At 38.3% G+C, this 23,682-nt stretch overlaps 1 pseudogene; it reads right to left on the bottom strand.

Annotated features, from left to right (window-relative positions):
• Positions 1–23,682, bottom strand: part of LOC123833238 — a 70,412-nt pseudogene that overhangs the window by 23,382 nt on the left and 23,348 nt on the right.

Genomic DNA, 23,682 nt, shown 5'->3' with positions numbered 1-23,682 from the left:
CTCCCAAACCCTTTTTATGAGGCCAACACACCTTAATCTCAAAACCAGGTAAAGACACAACAACAAAAGAAAACTTCAGGCAAATATCACTGATGAACATCGATGCTAAAATCCTCAACAAAATACTGGCAAACTGCATCCAACAATACATTAAAAAGATCATACACTATGACTAAGTGGGATTCATCCCAGGGATGCAAAGATGGTTCAATATTCACAAATCAGTAAATGTAATACATCATATAAACAAAAGCAAAGACAAAAACCACATGATCATATCAATGGATGCAGAAAAAGCATTTGATAAGGTACAGCACCCATTTACGATAAAAACACTCAGCAAAGTGGAAAGAGAGGGAGCATTCCTCAACGTAATAAAGGCCATATATGAGAGACCTACAGCCAACATCATACTCAATAGGCAAAAATTAAAATCTTTTCCACTAAGATCAGGAACAAGACAAGGCTGTCCACTTTCACCACTTCTATTCAATATAGTACTGGAAGATTAGCGACAGTGATTAGACAAGAAAAAGGAATAAAAGGCATCCAAATCAGAAAGGAGGAAACAAAACTGTCACTGTTTGCATATGACATGATAATGTACACAGAAAATCCTATAGACTCAGGCAAAAAGCTGATTGACCTAATAAATGAATTTGGCAAAACAGTGGGATACAAAGTCAACATCCAGAAATCAAAGGCATTTCTGTACACCAACAATGAAACAGCAGAAGCAGAAATCAAGAAAAGAAATCCCATTTGAAATAGCAAAAAGAAAAATAAAATATCTAGGAATAAACCTAACCAAAGAGGTAAAAGACCTGTATTCAGACAACTACATAACATTAATGAAAGAAATCAAGGAAGACAGTAACAAATGGAAACATATACCATGTTCATGGATTGGAAGAATTAATATCATCAAAATGTCCATACTACCCAAAGCAATTTACACATTCAATGCAATACCTTTTAAAGTACCAATGGCTTATTTCACAGACATAGAACAAACACTTCAAAAATTTATATGGAACCATAAATGACCCTGAATAGCTGCTGCAATTTTGAGAAAGAAGAGTAAAGTAGGAGGGATCACAATACCCGACACTAAACTATACTATAAGGCCACTGTAATCACAACAGTCTGTTACTGGCATGAAAACAGGCACATGGACCAGTGAAACAAAACAGAGAGCCCAGAAATAAACCCAAGTCTCTATGGTCAATTAATATTTGACAAAGGAGGCAGCAACATAAAATGGAATAAAAATAGCCTCTTCAACAAATGGTGTTGGGAGAACTGGACAGCTACGTGCAATTCAAGATGGATAAAAGACTTAAATATAAACCATGACACAATAAAAGTCCTAGAGGAGAACGTAGGTAGGAAAATCTCAGATATTTCACACAGAAACTTTTTTACTGACATGTCCCCTAGAGCAAGGGACATAAAGGAAAGAATAAACAAATGGGACTTCATCAAAATAAAAAGCTTCTGCACAGTTAAAGAAAACAGTATCAAAATTAAAAGAGAACCAACTGTATGGGAAAACATATTTGCCAATGATACCTCAGACAAGGGCTTAATCTCCAAAATATATAAAGAACTTACATGACTCCACTCTAAGGAGACAAGCAACCCAATTAAAAAATGGACGAAGGACTTGAACGGACACTTCTCTAAGGAGGACACACAGAGGATTCAAAGACACATGAAATGATGTTCAATATCGCTAGCTATCAGAGAGGTGCAAATTAAAACCACAATGAGATACCACTTCACACCAGACAGAATGGCCATCATAAACAAAGCAACAAACAACAAGTGTTGGAGAGGTTGTGGAGAAAAGGGGACCCTAGTGCACTGTTGGTGGGACTGCAGACTGGTACAACCACTATGGAAAGCAATATGGAACTTCCTCAGAAAACTAAAAATGGATCTGCCTTTTGACCCAGCAATTCTATTGCTGGGACTATATCCTAAGAACCCGGAAACACCAATACAAAAGAACCTATGCATCCCAATGTTCATAGTAGCACAATTACAATAGTTAAGTGCTGGGAGCAACCTAGGTGCCCATCAGTAAATGAATGGATCAAAAAACTATGGTACATTTACACAATGGAATTCTATGCAGCAGAAAGAAAGAAGGAGCTCCTACCCTTGGCAACAGCATGGATGGATCTGGAAAGCAGTATGCTAAGCGAAATAAGCCAGGCAGTGAAAGACAAGTACCATATGATTTTACCTTTAACAGGAACCTAAACAACAAAACAAAGAAACAAGCAAAATTTAGTAAAAAGCACTGAAATAGAGGACAGGCTGACAGTGACCAGAGGGGAGAGAAGAGGGAATTTCAGGGGAGAATGGGAAGGGTTTACAGGAACAAATCTAAAGGACACAAGGACAAAAACTATGGGGAGGATGGTAGTGGGAGGGTAGTGGGGAGGGATGGGTGGGTGGGCTGGAATGAGAGTAAAAGGCAGAAAACTGTACTTGAACAATGATTAAAATAAAATTTTAAAAAAGGAAGACATCTGCCCCAACTTTTTGCTTTTTAAGAAAAACCTACAAGAACAGTTTACATTTTATGGGAGCTGTTACTAGAGAGTTTGAAAATACATTTTCAGGGAGAAGTGAATCATAAAATTTTGTCACAGAGAAAGACAATAGAAAACAAAAATGCAGTCTTTAATTTTTAAAAAATGTGCCACTTTACTAGATCTCTCTCTTTTTCTCTCTTTCACTCACTCTTTTCTATTGTAATTACTATTTCTAGGTTAGTGAAGATTTCCTGTCCCCATTTTAGGGTTGGCATTAAAATTTGGTATCTCTCGTTTCCTTTTATTATTCTTTTGTCTCAGAAGTAGAATGTTCATCAGCCACTAGTGGCATTGTTTTGTCTTGTTTCATTGATGTTCTGGAACCATTCCTTTGCTCTGAGGGAAGCGCATTGTTTGCCCTTGGTTTTGGTGTTATTGGTGATTCTTACTTCCTATTTTATGCTTTCTGAGATACTAAAAAGAAGAGATTTTTTAAAATTTGTTTTTTTAAGAAAAATTTCCAAGTAGTCTTCATTTTAATCTGGAAGTTCCACGTTGTGGCAGAAATGATGTATGGTTCCAGACCTTGCCCTTTAAAGGTCTGAAAGTGTCTGCTCCTGTTTGTCAGGAACCCAGAGGCCACACTGTAAAGGAAGCTCAGACTATTCTGCGGGAGGGAGAGGCCACTTGAAGAGGCGATGAAGGGAGAGAGGCGATGTGGAGGCAATCTCCATCTTCTTGGACCTTCTAGCCCAAGACTGATGCCAGCCTATATAACATGGAGCAGAAGAAACACAAGCCACCCACAGAATCAAGCTCGATCATCATTCATTGTTTTAAGTTGCTACATTTTGATGTAGTTTTTACATAGCAATTGATAACTGAAACATTGTGAGTTTGCACACTCTTCTTTGAGAGACCATGAAATGATAAGAATCTATGTGTAGAATTTTATGACGACAGGCTTTCTCTCATACTCCTTAATGTTATTTTTATTTTCCCTGTCTATCTACCAGATTTTAATTTTATTCTGCTTCTAACTGGCTTATTTTCACATCTGTGCTTATTTTCAAATGTATAAATCCCCAATTTTGAGTCTAGAATGATTTTGTTTCATGCCTGCTTGTATTCCCCTGTGTGATCTTTAGGGGAAAATTTCTACTCAGAGAGCCTGAGATCTATAATGTTGCTTATGGATTCTAGCCATGTGATCTTTTTGGAGGTATATTCACAGCAGTGCATTCACAACCTTTATTGGGAATAAAATTGTTAACATCTAATGATAATCTCTTTAAAACATTTATTTGGTAAAATCTGCAGGTTTGGGGGCCCAGGATAATGGCAGAATAATTGCTAAGTCACTGTGAAGGCATTGCTCTATTTAATGTGAGCAATTTTGCACAAGCCAAGTGGAACTAATCAAAACGCTGAAGGTAGGTTCTTGCTGTCAGCACCCCCAGCATTCACCAGTCTAGCTGTTTACAAAGCCAGAAATATGACTTTATATATTGTAAGTGAATTGGTTTTTTTGTGATAGACTGTGGTTAAAATTAAATAATAATTCCTCCTAAAGAGAACTATTAGATAGTGATGTTTTCAGCTATTAGGTTCTTATTGCACCTGCCGCTGGTCCATCAAGGGTAACACAGGCATAGGCTTAAGCAACTTGATCATTTTTAACCCATTCTTGATATGTTTATTTCTTTTTTTGCAACAGAATATCTCTGTGTATGTTGGAGCCTCTGTGTGAGGTGTGGTCTGGCTTCCCTGTTAACATCCCCTCGTGTGTTTGCCCTTAACTAGGACTAGCCCCATGTGGAGGTGCGGAGACCGGCAGTGGTGACCCCAGGGCTTCTTGCCTGTCACCTTGTTGTGCTTTCTCCAAGATTCTCAGTGCTTGCCCCCTTCACCTTTGACCCCCTAAAGACTCCTATTCAGATTCTCCCTCTCAGTCTGTTCTCTTTATTCCACAATATTGTTGGCCCTTCCACAAAAATTCAGCTATTCTGTTTTCTCTCTTTCAGAACTCTGTTCCTTGGTAGTGGGAAGTTCTTTGAACTAATCTGAAATGAGGTGTTAACCCAAATGAGTGTCCCTAAGGATGGGGTTTTTAGGTTACCAGAAACATATTTTTAGACAAAAAGCTACTTTTATTACCTAAATGAAAACCAATTTATGAGTGGTTTTGTAAAGTAGAACTACCATAGCTTACAGAGGGACTTATCTGGAGCACTGGGAATTTCATTAGCTCTGAGTCTCTGGGGCACAACAGAGATCCCAGAAGTAAGGGAGAAAGGTGAGCAACAGTGAGAAAACTCGGTCAGCATCACCTTGTATTTTCTTCCATATCAGGTGAGGATTCACCTTCAGAACTGGGGATGTAGGTACAAGTATGGAATTAGAGAGCTGAGAGGCAGCTCAAATCAGAGCAGAGCCAAGTGGAGGGGAGACCAGGTAGACAGAGGAGGCCGGTAGGCTGGGCTCCCTTGCATATGGGTCATGTCAGGTTACAGACTTCAGTGACTGCACACTTCTATTAGTCTTGTAGAGAGAGTATATATCATAGGATAGTTTTATTAATAATGATTGACCCACATTCTCAAAAGAGATGGGTTGTGTTTTGTTTAAAATGGTAAAGAAGTGAAATACATTGATAAAATTGTTTACTCATGAGTGGCTAATAGTTAAAAACATTTGCTGCTAAAATAGGTGGAACTTGAGTTATTTGGAAAAGGTACTTATTTAGGAGAGATCACGCTCTAAAAGACATGTGCATACGCCTGTGCATACACAACACACTCGTCAGCCTCTGATCACACAAGGAAATTGAATTGCTGGGTCTTGAGTGTTCCACCAAAATCAGCCCCATTTATGTTTCTGTTTATCTTGGGGATTATATTAGTTCAACTTACAATTCACACTGTTCCTAGTGATTTTCTGTACTTCTTGCTGCTGCCTGTTTGTGCTATGGCATTCCCTTTACCTTGCCCTTCCTATCCCAGGCTTATATTAAGGACAACTGGCTGGGTCCTCAGTTGCAGTCTTCTCCAATGTGTTAGTGGAAGGGGCTGTTATGCTGTGTCACAATGTCTTGATTCAATGGGATGAGATGTCTGCTAACACCTGCAAGTCACCGGAGAGCTGGCCCAGGTGAGACAGAGTGGGAGGAACCAGCATGGGAGAAGGTGCAGTGGAGAAAGCAGGTAAGAGCCAGAACAAAGATACTGGGTTGTCTCTGAATAGTTTAAACAAATGCTAGTATTTTAATTTTATGACTTTTTTTCCTTCTTCAGAAATAATAAGTCTTCAGCATCATTCATATTGTATAACTTAAAGGTTGAATTGAGAGGTTGGAGAATGGATAAGAAATATTTTCTTTTCAACCAATGTTATGAATATGCACATTTAATAATATATTATTGGGAAAATTGTTATGATAATATTAAATAAGAGCATCATTGTACATATATTATTATGTATTTTTCTATAGATGATCATCTTGATTTGAAGTAAGCAAATCTTCCAAATTTAGAGATATATTTGTTCTTCATATTATATCTCTGAGACACTTAGAAAAGAAAAATTGCTTAATTTAATAAAGGCTGAATTTTTTTGAAAGTGTTGCCCATCATATGCCATGGGGATGGAGGAGGAGGCTGGACCTGCTTTACTGGGAGCCCTGTACACCGAATACACTGACCCATCCTCTCTGAGCACTACCAGCTTGAGTTCAGTTTCAAGTCTATCAGTTTATTTATTACATGAAGAGGCAATTTTGTCTAAAATCTCTGAGTCTATGGACTTCAAAATTTAAAAAAAAACATGATAGAAAAGGCGGCCTCTTACTTACACACTTTCTTAAACCCCAAGTTTTAAAACAAATGAAGACAACTGTACTTGAACAACAGCGAAGAAGAGAAGAAGAAGAAGAAGAAGAAGGAGGGTGAGGGGGAGGGGGAGGGGAAGGAGGAAGAGGAGGAGGAGGAGGAGAAGGGGAAGAAGCAGCAGAAGAAAAACAAAGGCTAGAAAAAAAAAACTGTCCTAACTGGGACCCTTAACAAATGTATTATTTTGCTTCCAATTAAAGAATAGATGGAATTTTGAGTTTCTTAGGCTAACAAGCATCATTTATTATATTAAAACATTACAGTTATTAACATTAGCCTCCATGCAAAAAATGAGAGAGTAACTTTCAATATGTGCCTGAAAGTCCTCCCTTGTCCTTGCCCCATGGCTGTGGGTTAGAGATGCTTCTTTCATTTCTCAATTAAAAATTTTTATTTTCCCATTTAATTAAAAGTATACATGTATATGTATCTATATACATATATACTTATATATGTATACTTATATGTGTGTATATGTATATATGTTTATATGCATATATACACAATGAGATGTGAGTTTCTTATACACGTGTATTATTGGTTGGAGCTATTGCGTTTAGGATCACAGCCCCTTACCTCATAGGTAATGACTTTGCTCCAAGGAGGTAATGAAAATATGCTTACTCACCAGTTGCAGGAAGTTACATAATAAGCTTTTGCTTTGAGCTTATCTGTGGCAACCTTGATTAACAGAGATCCTCTTAGGAGAATCTTGGGTGAAAAAGGTGAGGTAGGATAAGAGGTACAAACTTCTAGTTATAAAATAAGTCACAGGAATGCAATATACAGCACAGGGAATAGAGTCAATAATTTTTAATAACTTTGCATGGCGACACATGGTTATTAGACATATTGTGGTGGTCACTTTGTAAGGTATATAAATATAGAATCACTATGTGGTTCACTTGAAACTAATATAATATTGTATGTTCTCTACAATAATAACAAAAGAAACTTGAAGGTAGGAATGCAATATCTGTTAGATAGCTGGGTTGATTTCAATCCTGTTTATTCAGCCCATTTGACTTACACTATGCCTTTTGTTAAAATTTTTTGTCTTATCTTATTTTAACATTTTATTTTACATTCAACAGTATTCATACACTGTAATTTGTTTGTCTTTGTATTAATTTCTTCAAATTAATGGTTCTTAATCTTTATCGTATTAACACATATATTTAATAGCCTAGACTTTTACTCATTTTCAGCTTTAATTTACTGATTATGTACAGTTTCTGTGAACTTTCTATCTGATTTAGGATTATGTTCAAGGACACCACACAGGAAATCTCTAGTGACAATGACAGAAAGAATTCTACTCCCTTGCATAAAAGATGTGTGCAAGTAGCATTTTAGGGCTCATTGGGTAACCAACTGCATTGAGGACCAGGGTCCAGTTTTTCTGACACGCATCCGAACGTACACTTTCCAAGCTCTTGGTCAGCTAGTCCAAGCTGGTTGCTGCAGCACCAGCCTGGGAAAAGAATAAAATTAGAAGGTCAAAATGGCCCCTTCCTTTTGATTAACCAGATTAACTCTTTGAAACAGCCTTCCAGAAGTCCCACAGAGCTCTTGCACTTACCCTCACTGGTCAGAACACAGTTTATAGGTTGCATCTGGCTGCAATGTTGGCTGGTAGGTATAGTCTGTATTCTAGGGGGCAAGGGACCCAGTGAGAATCAGGGCTCTGTGACTGAGTAAAAAAGGCAGAAGAATGCTGGCCGAGTCAGCTAATATTATCTGCCCCTTATTTGCTTATTTTGTATCACTTATTTTTAAATTAATCTTTATTTTCAACTTATCGGCACTTTAAAATTTGTTTTACTATTTAATATTTTATTCTCTTAAGAACTATTTTTTATTATAGTCTACTTTTTATTTTACTATTTTAACCATTTTGTTGCTGTTAACAGTAGTTTATTTTTTCCCCAGTTTTATTAAGATAGAATTGACATATAACATTGTATAGGTTTAAGGTCTATAACATAGATTTGATATATGTATGTCTTGTAAAATGATTATCTCAATAAGTTTAGTTGTTTATTTAGATTTATTTAGACATCATTATTGCTTCTTATTTTTTTGACTTGTTATGAAGTTTCTACTTTCCAGTTTAGTAAATGGCAGGAGGGACAGAAATAATGGGAACATCTAAGATAGGAACAATTTTAAACAAGGGAAGTAGTCTCATTTTCCCATTACTGGGGCCTAAGCTGTCATTTGCACTCCTTATATCATACTTCCTTTTCTTGTCAGTGTGGAATGCTCTTGAGATAAAGACTTTAACTTAAATAATCCAGTAGGCCCTCAAGATGAAAGCTTTCTCTAATACCTCCCAAGATAACTACAATTCTATCTTTATGAATAATTCTTTTGAGTATTATTATAGTATTACATTAGCAGAGGCAGATATGGACATTGTCCCTACTCTCGTGGAGTTACAGCTACCCTGGGAAACTAATATTAAATCCAAACCATACAGAGCTTTAACTTGTAAGTGGGTGAAAGAGAAGGGCCATTGAAGACAGAGTGTGGCTTTGTGTATTTAAGGAGCATAGACAGACCAGTATGGCTGAGATGGGACTACCAGGAACAGGAAGGGAAGGAGAGTGGGGTCAAATGGAATCAGGAAGAAATGGCAGAAAATGAGGGTGAGGGGAATGATGCAGGGATGCATGTGTGGGGAGAAGAACTGTGCTTTTTCTCATGTTCCTCATCCAAAGAGCAAAGGGAAATCTGTGAGTGGGTTCAAGCAGAGGTTAATCAGATTTACCTTGGAACAGTTTCCCGGGGGTGGGGGGATAGAGGGCAAGAGTCAGTGCTGATGTTGACTTTTCTTGTTAGATGATGCCATTATTATCATTAGGGATAAACTCTGAGCTGTTTTTGGTCAGGTTGTTATGCATATTATTTAGCCAGTCTAGCTTGTGACCAAAGGCATGGCTTTATAGGTGGTTGTGGTCTGAGGCAAGGACAAAGCAAAGCTAAATGGCTTTAGGAGAATAGATCTTGCCAGGTGGCCATCATTAATGGCATACATGTTCTGCTTGGCCGAGCTGAGTGTGCATGGACCCCTAGAATGCCAGCCAACAAGTGTGCATAATCTTAACTTTCATACTGAAGTGAAAAGCGGACTCTAAGATCAGATGTGGCTAAGGTCATGAGTGCCTCCTGTGCAAGTGCTCTAGGTACCAACTGGAACCAAAATTTATAAAAGGAAATCTGGCTAATTGTGCCATTTTTTGAATTCCTTTTAAAGCAGAGGAAACTTCATGTTTAACTTTATTTTCTCTATGTGCAAAAACTTTGAAATCATAAATTATCTCTTGCTTGCCTTGTATATTAGAGATGATTCCCCATAGACAAGACCAAATTCTATTCTAAAGAATGGTGTGTGATTCATCCTGACGTTCTTGTTTAGCTCTGGTGTCTTTCTTCCTGCTTTTATCTGTTAAGAGTGTATATGTCATAATATCTGAATCCCCAGTTGGAAACCTGTCAACAGGAGTAACTCTCTTAAACTAACCAGAATTTCTTAGAATTGCAAACAGATTTAGAAATATGGGCTTTGCCCTCCACATGTTCTTTTTGGGCTTATAATCATCAAATAACTCAGACTTTGCATCATGATCAGGCTGAATAAATACAACCCAAATGAATCTGTGAAAAATTATGCATATGTATGAATATGTATATGTGTAGTTGGATTAAACTGTGAATATAACTCTAGGATTCTTAACAAAGGAGAACATGTCCAAGTAGCAGGTCTTACTTTCTTCAATGTAATATGTTTTTGAGTTATATATTTCATATTAAGTTTCTATTCTATAATTAATATCAATTTAATAACTTTGTACAACTAAATCTCTTCAGTTCTTTTCAAGCAAACACTTATCAATGTTCTGTTATGCACAGGAGCTAAGCTATTATTCTAGTGAAATATAATTATTTAAATATTATCTACTTTTTATATTACACAGGCTTTTTATTCCTCCTCCTTGTCTCTCTGCTCACTTTTTAATATGTAATTATTCATAATTCTTTATCATCTCTTCCACATAATGGACAGGCAAAATAAAATAGAAATCAGATCAAGTAATTCTGCTACTTATATGAAAATTTGGTAGGAAAAGACATTGCTTTTTCTGAGAGCGTTTTCCCCTTAATGAGTTTTTAGTAATTTTGGATTCTGAGTCTCTAAACATTTGAGCAACATGTAGATTTCTCCTAGCCTTCCTTTCCTTATCTACTCTTCTGATTGATTGAGACTTGTCTAAATTCAAATTTACCTTTAGAATTTAATGGGCTAATATTCTTAAAATACTTTTAAATATCTACTGATGACATCTGCTTTCTGCTCACTGTCACCTCCTATGTTGTAGTTATCCTGTCACTTGCTTGGAGCTCCATAACTCACTTGTGTCCAGTGTGTGAGGCATGCTCTGTGGACCCACTTAAGACCATTCCCAACACTGCAGCCAGAGTGAGCTTCAAAAATGTCAGTCTATTTCCTCTCTGTTTACCCTAGTGCCCACCCCCACCAGAAGCATCCCACGGCTTCTCATTGCTCTTGGAACAAAACTTCCATGTGGCCCTGCGTGGCTAGATATATGACCCCACCTTTGCTGGTTCATCCCCTGCAGCCTCCACCCCACCTTCTTTGGCCTTTTCTCTGCACATTTGCAACAGTTTTCACATGCTATCTTCAAAAACACTCACCATCTGTATTTATTAAATCTAATACACTGTGATTATAAGACATACCATTAGTTTCCCAAGAAAGCAAAAGAGCTGGCAATTAAAGGAGGAATCAATGTCTTATTAATAAGCCTGGAGAATGCGAAATTAGGCCTCCTAAGCCTATTTTTGCATTCAAATTTCTTCCTTGCGTTTGAAGGGATTGTGTAATATTTGCTGTCCTCACTACCATTCCCTGGTGTACAATAAGTCAGCTTTTTGCATGTTGCTCAGTAACAAAACATATCTCAGCTTCCACCACTTGCGAGCATCTTATGTTGCACAATGAACTTAGCTGTTACTTTTCAAAGAAAACATTGTAGTTACTCCTCCAACAAGAAATATTTCTTCCACTAATATCAAACCCAGCCCCCCTCCTTTTTTCCTTATCTTTTTGAGTCACCATAACCTTTCCTTTGATGACAAAAGAAAAACATTTTAAAGCATCTTGACAACACCCATCAAAACAACAATGTACATTATTCAGTTGGAGAAAGGACCATCTGAACAGCCCTGACCAAGTTCAAGTACAAAGGGGCAGTGACAACAATGTCACAACAGGGGCTTTTCTGTCTTTTTTCACTGAGCTCCCCTCTCCACACTATTGCTCCATGATTTTCACCTCACACATTCCCTTTTTATTCCTGCTAATTAAACTGATTTGTTAATTTCCATGCCACAGTCTCACAGATCTAATGGATATCAGCTAGCTTGTTATTTAGCTGCCTAGAAGTTGAGAGCTCTCTGAAGACAGGAGAAGTTCACTCTGAAATCTTCTGAGTGATCTATAAAACTCTTACATACAATGATTTCAATTAATGCTTCTCTTTACCAGGAAATGTCTTTTTAATTTTTTTTACCTGCTTTTCACTCAAGCAAAGCATTCCCTATAATCTCATGTTCCCTGATTTGAACCAGAAAAGTTGACTTTTTACAGAACATTTTCATTAGCTATTTGAAAATCTATGTAAGTAATGAGAATAAATGATCCTTCTTCTATACTTAATAGGAAGATACGATTTTCCTTTATTTAAAGAGACTATGTTGCCTTTTTCCCCCATAGGCTGGGATTGCTGCATCATCATTATCATCATCATCATCTTTTTTATGTCTATGGCACTTTATACTTTACAAAGGATTTTTACATATGTTATCTTCATGTCCCTACTTCTCTGTTTCCACCAGCCAGCCATGAGAGTGCAATAAGTGTATGCTGTTGAGTAAATGAGCAAGTGAGCAAATGAGCGATCATTGTCACGTCACATCGACATTAATCCAGAGTCTCAACTGGCTTGTGTCATCTCCAGTAGTATCTGCCTAGGACTGGCTTATTCTCTGGAACTTCATCATACTTGACAATGGATTTTTTTTATCTGATGTTAATTAAAATTTGAAGGAGTTATGAGGGAAGAATACATTTCTTCCAGGATTGTGTTTAAAAAGCAAATTTTAGACAGATGAACAGTAATAACAAATGAGTAAAGGTTGAAAAACTGTCCTTCAGTTCCTGCCAACTTTTAATTATAGTAGTCTTGCTTTATTTGTGGTTTTACTTATCTCAGTTTCAGTTACCTGGGGTCCACCACAGTCCAAAATAATACAGAGACAATTTCAGTAATAAACAATTCATAAATTTTAAGTTGTGCGCCCTTATGTCAGCATGATGAAATCTCGTGGTGTCTTGCTCCCTGCTGCCCGGGGCATGAATCATGCCTTTCCCTGTGTCCCCACCTTATAGAACACCCCTCAAGTTGGTCATGTAGGAGCCCTCTTGGTGATCAGATGGACTGTGGAGGTATCACAATGCTTGTGTTCAAGTCACCTTTATTTTACATAATCATGGCCCCCGAGGTTAAGAGCAGTGATGCCGCAACTCAGATATGTCCAAGAGAGCCTGTACAGTGCTTCCTTTAAGTGAAAAAGTGAAATTTCTTAACTTAATAAGGAAAGAAAAAAATTGTATGCTGAGGTTGCTAAGATCTTCAGTAAGAATGTATCTATCCATGACATTGTGAAGGAGGAAAATGAAATCCATGCTAGTTTTGCTGTTGCACCTCCAACTGCCAGTTAGGCCACAGCACAGCGTAAGGCATAAGGGCTCAGTGAAGGTGGAGAAGGCACTAAATCTGTGGGGGAAGACATGGACAGAAATCATGTTTCAGTTGGTGGCACGTGTTGCACCAGAAAGCACTGAGCCTACAGAGGACATCAGCAAGGGACATCCTAAAATGAAAGACACCAAGCTGTTCACGGCAAGTAAGAGATAGTTACACAGATTCAGGAATAGATAGGAATAATTCAGACAGAAAAATATGAAAATCACTGAGTGGGGAGAGAAATAGAACATTCATGTAACTTTTATTATAGTATATTGTTATAATTTTTCTATTTTATTACTAGTATTCTTAATCTCTTAATGTCTAATTTTTATGTAAATGTTATCACATGTATGTATACAAAGAAACAGTATGTATGGGATTCGGTACTACCCGTGGTTTCAGGCATCCACTGAGGTCTTGGAAAGTGTCCACCATGGATAAGGTCTGGGGAGGACTGCTGTGTACATTTTGTCTTGGTGTGGAGAGAGTGAACAACATATACTAATTGTCTACTAAGTCTCGGGTGATATTAATATTATTGCACCTGATCTGGTCACATGTTATTTTTCTTTTGCTAATGCTGTGAGTAGTATCTCTTAAAATTCCTTACTCACTTATGGAAAGTATTTCTTTGTTGCTTCTCACAACAGTGAACTCTCTCATGGGTGCTTATCAGTCTATGACAAAAATGATCTTAACAAGTGTTGCTTACTCATTTGTTTTCATCTTGGTTGGGTGTATTGCTTCCCACCTGAATTGGCTGTTGCTCCAGCATCCCTTTAGTGAACAGCTAAGGTTTCAGGCTCTAGGTCCCTCTCATTTCCTGAAGTTGCCCTCATTGGTTGTTATTGGGTTCCTGCTCAGTGAAATTTATCCATAAAGTTGGAGAAACTACTGTCTGGGCTGAGATGCTGGCACTTGCTATGAGTTGTACAAATTATCAGCTGCTCTCTGGGACTCTCCTTGTCTTTTGGGTCCCAGAAGGCTCTTTCCAAAGGCAGAGAGAAACAGTGTTCCATTTACCTAGCTGACCTTTACCCTAGTGGGGGCGAATAAGAACAGCAATGGAAAGTATTCTCTGTTTATTTATTTTTCATTCAAATTTGTTGCTTTCACAGCAGCCATACAGAGAGCTCTATGTTGATACCCTGTTTCCATCAAGTACCCAAGTGATTGGCCAATGATTTTACAGTGTGGACTTGGCTGTTCTTGCCTTTAAGTTTTATAGTTTTCTCTGTTTTGCAACCCAATGAGTACCAAAGCATAAGTAAAATCACAAAGATTGTCATTATTTACCTTAATTTCAGGCCACATAAGCCACTTCGTGTGTGTTAGTTGCTGACATTTCCCCAGCAAAGGTGCATGGTTGGCTTTGTGGACTGAGAGACACATTAGCTTTGGTTCTGACTCTGTTGTCATAACACACACACACACACACACACACACACACACACACACACACACACACTGATGACTGCGATACCAAGGCGGCTCCCGGAGGCCGACACTACAGTTTGTTATAAAAAATATTGGTTTGGGTATTGTTGGCCAGGACATCCTTATTGTGTTATAAAAACCATCAAAGATTTTGGAATACTGACCTGCTAACATTGTCATTCATTTTTTATCCCTAGACATTTCTCAATACGGGAGAAAAGAACAACCTGAGAATAAATTGAACATAAAGGTGAAATATAAGCAAAGCTAAGTCCATCTCCTGATGCAGAATTTTAAGTATTTCCATGTGGATAGAGCCCGTGAAGGTTGGCAGCCTGCACTTCACAATGGTATCCCTGTTAATCTCTCCCAGAGTGCCTAAAGTCAGGACAAGTCAATAAATATTAAATATTTTTAATTGAAAATAAAATTACCTACATTTCTCAGAGATCTGGCTTTAGGTACTTCCAGTTGGACTTTCTTTTGCTTCTTTTGGAATTTATTGCTGCCAATTTAGAAGAGAACTTTTTCTCAACAGTAGAATGCTATTTTATAACTGGATGATTTGATTTTCCTAAAGGTATTTTTTGTTGGTATGGCTTTATTGCATGTACTTATGTACTATATTTCCATTCCCATCCTCATTTATTCCTGACATTTGTACATTTAACTTGCTAGGAAGTAATCCTATGCTTGTCCACTTCATTTTTCTATGTTATAACTTAGAAAGCAACTCACAGGGTTTCACTTTCACCACGGCAGGTCCTCTTAGCATAAGGACCACTATACTCAACCATGGCTGCCTCCTCCTCTTTGAAATCTTCTGGGGGAGAGAATGCGGCAGGGAGGATTCATCAAAGACTGGGTCTTTCACAGGTGGTGGTGGTGGTTGTGGTGTATCTGAAATCTTTTCTTGGACTCTGGCCACAAATCCTATTCATGGTAACTGAGAAGTTACCTGTAGAATGGAGGGAGGAGGAAGAGCAAGAGGTACTGGATTCTGCCCGTAAAAATGTTCTCCATTCATCTGATTATGAAGGCTTGTTTGTGAAGTTATGGAAGGAGGACATCTATAGGGCAATGTGCCCCCTACTGTTGGGTGAGTATGGCCAGAGGTAGGTCTATTCATGTGGTAGAACTGAAGGATGACCTGGAAGGATACTGGGAGGAGAGGGATAGCAATGGAAACTCCTACACTCCTACTTCGCTGTTTTCTGACTATTGCTCTGACTACTTGGGTGGCTTCCTCCACTACTTCCACTGCTGTAAGGGTAACTGAGTGAAAAAAGAGAGGTTCGGCTGCCTGCTGCCTCAAAAGCCATCTCCTGAGGAAGGTGCTTATGCACAAGGAAAGTTCAGGTGCCTCACAACCTGGGAGAATGGTGCACTCCTGTCTCAAACACCATCTCATCTTACTGCTCAAGCCTGCATTTATAGGGTTAGGGAGGGGAGGGCTTTTTCCCTAATCCAATTATATTTCTAGATTTTGCCACCCTGGGGGCACTATCCATTAATTTTTCTAGCTTTTATGCCCATTTGGCCCCTACCCATTTATATTTCTAAATGTTGGCAGTGCTCAGTGTAAGAACCTCCCCCTGCTACCAAGTGGGCAGTGGGGGAGACTTCCTAGTGCTCTGTCTACAGTAACATAAGTTGGATTTATCTGATTGACAGAAGCTGCCCTCACAGGCCTCTTTGAGGGAGCCATATTACTTGTTGGGTTAGGTACTAACCATTTGGTAGCCGTGGAGGATGAACTGGCTTCAGCATGTGATAGGGAGTGTGCCACCCAAGTGTCCCTTTCCCTGACCTGGGGGAATGGGAGGGTTTCTGAGTTGGAGGTGTTGTGTGCAGCAGCCCACCAATCTTCATATTCTGGGTGCTCATGTTTACTCCATGTCCAAAATCATCTAGAATTGTGTAGTCAATAGGTTTTCTAATATAACGAACCCATCATTCAAGGCCAGCAGGAGCAATAATTGTATTTGTCCTTGAATTGTTTTTATTGGTAGTCAAAATATCAATTTCTCTTCTGTAACTTTCTATTTATGAATATCAACAGTTTGTGACATATGGTGATGATTCCATCCTTTGTAGCTAGGATGCCTGGATACCTAGCGTCTGTAGCACATTTTTGGCCAAGGCCAAAATCAGATAGGTAACACTCGCTAAGGACTGGGTGGCATAGGCTTTAGGTTCCTTCCAGGGCTCACTGCTTATTTGCTGACTGGATCTAGCTGTTTTTATAGTAATTGGCCACCTATTCCAGATTCATGTAATTGTCCAAGAGGGCCCAGTGCCCACCCGCTCACCCAGATTCCCTCCTCCAGCAGCACCTGCAGCTCTTCCTATTCCCCCTCTCCCTCCTCCCCCTCTCCCTCCTCCTCCTCCCTGTCTTACTCCTTTTCCTTCTCTTCTTCCTCCTCATATAGACTGCAGAGGCAGTGGTACCCCAGCACAGAAAAACTGGAGACTGGGAGAAACTGATTATATTTTCTTTTAAACAGCCCAGTGCATGAGGTGAGTGAACACTATCAGATCCCTTGAAACTTAATTTTTAAAACACTTAATTCAGATTGGTATTTCACATGTTCATTTCTTCCTCCTTAAGTCTAATCAACACTTGATTGCTATATAAAACATATTTTAGTTATTCAGGGAATGTCTTTCCAGTAGATTGATATTTTTATTTTACTAAACAGTCTTAATTTTTTTTTAAATAAAAAAGCTCCTTTGACATATTTCCAAACGTCATCTCTTCATGTTTCATTAAAGCAGTGATTTGCAACTCCATTTCCTTTAGGGAAATGTTTGCCTTCTTAGTTCTGCAATGTTTATTTGGTTCTTGGTGCACTATTTCAATTCAAATTTGCTTCCACTTTAATAGCTTTATTTCTATGAAAAAATGTGTGGGTTTTACCAAAGTTAACCCAATGAGTCTCTGTGTCTAAGTTTCTCTTAACTTTTAGTTTTCTAAAGGTTCTAGAGCTTTATTTTCTTTATTTCTTTTTTAAGTATGTTTTATTGACTCTGCTATTATAGTTGTCTTGTTTATTCCTCCCCTTTATCCCCTCTGCCCGGCACCCCCTCCCTCTCACATTCCACTATCCGCGCCCCCCCACCGGCAGATCGTGTCCATGGGTTGTACATATAAGTTCTTTGGCTTCTCAATTTCCTATACTAGTTTTAACCCCTTCACATTGTCTATTTTGTGCCTACCAATTATGCTTCTTATTCCTCATTCCTTTTCCCCCATTTTCCCTTCCTCTTCCCCACTGATAGCCCTCCATGTGATCTCCATTTCTGTGATTCTGTTCCTGTTCTAGTTGTTTGCTTCAGTTTTTGTTTTTATTGATAGTTGTGAGTTTGTTATTATTTTACTGTTCATAGTTTTGATCTTCTTTTTCTTATGTAAGTCCCTTTAACATTTCATATAATAAGGGCTTGATGATGATGAACTCCTTTAACTTTACCTTATCTGGGAAACACTGTATCTGCCCTTCCGTTCTAAATGATAACTTTGCTGGGTAGACTAATCTTAGATGTAGGTCCTTGCTTTTTATGACTTTGAATACTTCTTTCTAGCACCTTCTTGTCTGTAAGGTTTCTTTTGAGAAATCAGCTGACAGTCTTATGGAAACTCCTTTGTAGGTAACTGTCTCCTTTTCTCTTGCTGCTTTTAAGATTCTCTCCTTATCTTTAATCTCAGGTAATGTAATTATGATGTGCCTTGGTGTGTACTTCCTTGGGTCCAAATTCTTTGGGACTCTCTGGGCTTCCTGGGCTTTCTGGAAGTCTGTTTCCTTTGCCAGATTGGAGAATTTCTCCCTTATTGTTTTTTTCAAATAAGTTTTCCATTTCTTGATCTTCCTCTTCTCCTTTTGACACCCCTGTGATTCAGATGTTAGAATGTTTAAAGTTGTCCCAGAGGTTCCTAAGCCTCTTCTAATTTTTTTTTTAATTCTTGTTTCTTCATTGTGTTTTGGTAGAATGTTTATTTCTTCCTTCTGCTCCAAACCATTGATTTGAGTCCCAGTTTCCTTCCCATCACTGTTCGTTCCCTGTGCATTTTCCTTTATTTAACTTTTCATAGCCTTCACTTTTTCCTGTATTTTGCCACTATACTCAACTATTTCTGTGAGCATCCTAAGTATCAGTGTTTTAAACTCTGCATCTGATAGGTTGGCTATCTCTTCATCACTTAGTTGCATTTTTTTTTTCTGAGCTTTGATCTGTTCTTTCATTTGGGCTATGTTTTCCTGTCTTGGCACACCTGTTACATAGTAAAGGGCAGAGCCTTAGGTATTTACCAGGGCCTGGCAACCCAAATTGCTTGTTGTGGTGCTGTATGTGGCAGAGGGGTCTGAGAGGGAACAATGCTGCTTGCTCAGCTTTCAACTGATTTTCAGGCACTTCCTCCACTACCAACAAGCAGATTGGGCCCTCCTGGTGCTCGTTCCCTGGTAGGTGGTTTTGTGTACATTCTAGGACCATGTGGTTCTCTACAACAGACTTTGGAGAGTGAGTCTGGGAGTTTCTCCCACTGATGTAAGCCCCACGGGTTTTTTTGTAGTTAGAGGTTTTGAGGCTTTATTTCCTCACACTGGACCTCTGGGTTGTGGGGCCTGTCTTACTCCCCAGATGTTCCTCCCAGTTTATCCACATGCAAATATGGGACTGCCAGCCACCACCTTGCCAGGAGTTGTCTCCACCCTGACTGTCCATCTCCACCCCTCCTGCTGGTCTGGAAGAATGTTTCTTCTTTAACTCTTTGGTTGTTGGACTTCCATACAGTTCAATTTTCTGTCAGTTCTGGTTGTTTTTTTGTTTTTAAATATGTTATTGTCTTTCTTCTAGTTGTGTGAGGAGGCAATGTGTATCTATCTATGCCTCCATGTTGGCCAGCAGTCCTAATTTTTAATATATTTAGGAATCACTATAATGGCTGTACCAATTAACATTTCCATGTATACTGTATAAAGGTTCCATTTTCTCCACATTCTCTCCAGCAATTATATTTTATATTTTTGATAATAGCCATCCTAACAAATGTGAGGTAATATCTCACTGTGGTTTTTATTTGCTGATGATTAGTGATCCTAAGCATCTTTCCAGGTACCTCTTGGCCATTTTTATGTTCTCTTTGATAAATGTTTATTCAGTTCCTTTGTTCATATTTAAATGGAATTATTTGATTTTTTGCAAATAATTGATTTGTATGAATTTAAAAAATATATTTTGAATATTAACTCATTTGACATATGGTTTGAAAATATTTTTTCCCATTCTATATAGGTTACTTCTTCAATTTAGTGATTCCTTCCTTTGCTGTGCAGAAGCTCTTTAGTTTGAGGTAGTCTTACTTGCTTATTTCAGCTTTTGTTGCCTGTGATTTTGGTGTTTTATCCAAGAAACCATTGACAAGACCAATGTCAAGAATCTGTTTCCTATGTTTTCTTTTAGTTTTACCCATAGGTTATTTGCCTCTTGAGAGTAATATTACCCAGCACTGGTGAACTTGACCCCAAACCCTTGTGTGTAGACCATGAAGCTAGCACAGTGTGCTTCATAAGTCTTTAAGCCACACTGCATTAAGAAATGATTTCATTAATTCTTTTATTTAATATTACTGTGAGCCTACTATGTGTTTTGTATCCCTACTCTTTTGTTAGGGATGGTGAAGAACAAAAAGAGGAATAAACTATTGCCTTTGACCTAAATGTATTTATATGTAGTTCCTTTTATTTTTTCCACTTTCCTTCTGATCCACTAGAATATTATGTGTCCCAAGGCATTTGAGATGTTTTCTAATATTTGATGGTGAATTTAACCCCAAAAAGGAATTCAAATTTTAATGTCCCTTCCCTCTATGGCTTAGATTTCCCTATTGAATTTCTATTCTCCCTGTGCCCTATGTGTACCTTTTTTTTTTGTCTTACTGAATATCTCCTCACCATTTCTTTTTGATTATAAGCCTATGGTGTGGGAATTGTGTCAGACTTTCTTTTGTACGATTTGTAGTGAATGTGTCACATCTGGAGGTTAATGAATGACAAATAATGAATGCTGGTGAAAAAGGATGGGTTCGCCAATGACTCTGGCCATGTCTGTTTTTTTAATGGAGGGGTTTCTCTGGTTGAGATGGAAATGGAATGCATTCTTTGGGTATTGATTAACAGATGGAATTTGCTTTGCTTTGTTCTGTAGCTATTATTTGGAAAGTTACTGTATTTTGAAGAGTAGTCATTTGTACCACAGAAAGTGCAATTTTTCAGCTGGTCCGTTACACCATCCTCTATAAATCTGTGGCTATTGTTGGACTCTGATTTTTCTCATATGTACTGGGATAAAGTGAATCACATTACTGAATAGAATCAACACCAGCTTTATCAGAAGCTGACAATGTTCACAGACTTTTTTTTAAATCCGAGAAAAGTTCTTAAAGCTTCTGTTAAGAAATAGCGATTTTCTTCCAAGATAATCTGAAATTTCTTAATGTAGCTATTGTGAAGCACAGAGAAGGAGGTGTGTGTGTGTGTGTGTGTGTGTGTGTGTGTGTGTACATGTAGTTTCCTTTAGTATTTATTTAGGGTAAGAAATAAATACAACTTTGCATACTTTTTCATTTTCTGGTGTTAAATACTGTCCATATAAGTCATAAAGGAAGATGATGCTAAGGCAAGGGCCAGTCTTTACAGGTTTAGGATGTGCCAGAGGTGTAATCATTATTAAACTCAGTGCTGGCGACTGGCAGCCGATGGCAAGTCCACCAGAGGAATGAATGCACGACCCAAAGGTACTGGCATCCTGCACTGTGAGACATTAAGAGACTTGTTGAGTCAGTTTTAATGTATACAGAGGAGTGCAGAGCACAAATGAGTATACATATATGAAGATTTCAGAGAAATAACTATGAAACAGACTTGTTTCATTAAAAAGCGTAGGCTCCGATATGTGTACTACATAGTTAACTTGTGCTAAGGGTCAGCAAAATGGACTAAATGGGCTTGAGTAAAAGTGACATATTTAAACACCAGTTTTTGAAAATCTTCACAGTAACTCAGTTTATTGATGGCAATGGGCTATGTGTTGGGCACTGAACAACCATTTTTCTATTACCTTCATGGAAACGTACTGGTGGACTGTAGGGAATTTGGAGGGATAGTTTAACAGGAGAGAGCACACAGTACATGATGACAGTTGGAAAGACAGGCCTGTGTGGCCAACATCAATTGTTTTGGCAACCGGTGAGCTCCTGTGCCTCCCCTCCTTCTCCCAGTGGAAATGGCACCACCACTTCCTCGAGGAAAGGCTCCTTTACGGTCCTCAGTCCCTCAGTTGTGGAGGCTGAACAACGGGGCCATTTTCTTATGGGCTCCAGCCTGTCCACAGATGACTGAGTTCCAGGAGTGGGCTTCCAAACCAGCCCAATCAGAATTCTTCCCTGGAAGTTTTGCAGACGTAAAGTGAGGAAGAGATAGAGTCCCCAGATGGTGGCAAAGCTGGGAGATATCAGGCATAGAAGCAGCTGGTGGCTGTATTTTCAATATATGGAAGAAGCTTGTCAGAGAGAAGAATGTCTTCAGGTGTAAAGAAGCACAGACAGGAGATAGCTTTGGAAAGCGCACATTTCTCTTTTCAGTTGCCCCCTAAGGCCTAGCCATATTTCGGTCTTTTTTATTACTGCTTGTCTGCTAATAAGTCCCTTTTTTGCTCAAGCTGCTTTGATTGGATTTCTTGCAATTTTCAAGTAAAAGAGTCTTGACACATAAAGCTGGTAAAGTATAAACCAGGGGGAAGAACTTAGGCACTAGAAAAAGCAAGCTGGTTTTGTTAAACCAAGTAAGCTTGCATTACTAAAAACTTCAGTCTACCTGTTTGAGTGGAGTGCATTAGATACACAACAAGAATGTTATTAAAACCTGATTTGTGTCTACATGAATCTGTTGTGTAGAAAACAAGATTAAATTTCAAAACTTGCCATATGTGTGAGATTAATATTTTATTCACTTCAGATTTCTCTCTCCCTCATCCTTCCACATGGAACTATTCAATTGGCATAAAATTCCAAGAGGAGTTATGTGCCAGCAGTCATAAGAATGCTAATCCAACCAGTATGTCACTCAAAGAGCATTCATTTCATACCACAGTGAAGTTCATACTCCACAAGATAGATGGAAGGCAAAGCACTTTCTTTTCCATGAGAGTAATCCTAGACTGTATGTAGATAATATCTAATAAATTAGAGGATGGCATATTTATAATTTTAAAAATATTTGTAATTTGTAAGATAGCAACCTGCAACATTTTTTAGCTACTTCCTAATAAGCACAGGACCTGAATCTAAGTGCAGGAGTCTCACTCGTTCATTTTATCACTTTATCACACGATGTGTACCTGCCCCCTCCCTGGGGCCACCTATTCCTTGGGACATGGGTGCTGCTCCCAATATCTATTTCCAATATCTGTCTTAACTCTACTGCTTCTTGATTGTGGACTATACTTCTCAGGTATCCATGGCACAGAGGAATGGATTCCCAGACTAGCAGCCTGGGTGGAGGTGGGAAACTTTGACATTTGTATATTCTGGAACATTAGATTAATCTCTGGGCCTCTTTTATTTATTGGTATGAAGAAATAATATCTTATAGAGTTGTTTTGCAAAAAAGTAATTAATTAATTGATTAACTAAAAATATTTATTGAGTGACTATTATCCGCAAGACACTCTCTTTGAAGCTGGCAGTGAACAAAGCAAACCAAAATCTCCAGTGGCCTAAAGCTTATTGTCTGATGATAGAGACAGACCATAATGGGTAAATATACACTATGTAAGAGAATGACTGAGGAGTGTTGAGAAGAAAATAAAGTGTAGAAAAGAATTAAGAAATGCATTTGAGTGCTGCAACTTTGAAAATGTGGCCAGGGAAGACTTCTCTAAAGTTCTACTTGAGAAAAGATCAAAAGGAAGGAAGA

This window comes from Phyllostomus hastatus, unplaced genomic scaffold (genome assembly GCF_019186645.2).
Source record: "Phyllostomus hastatus isolate PE091 unplaced genomic scaffold, TTU_PhHast_1.1 phas_scaffold_21, whole genome shotgun sequence".
In the NCBI taxonomy this organism is placed as follows: Eukaryota; Metazoa; Chordata; class Mammalia; order Chiroptera; family Phyllostomidae; genus Phyllostomus; species Phyllostomus hastatus.
The sequence above is the reverse complement of the archived record's forward strand: the minus strand, read 5'-3'. Positions and strand labels throughout refer to the sequence as shown.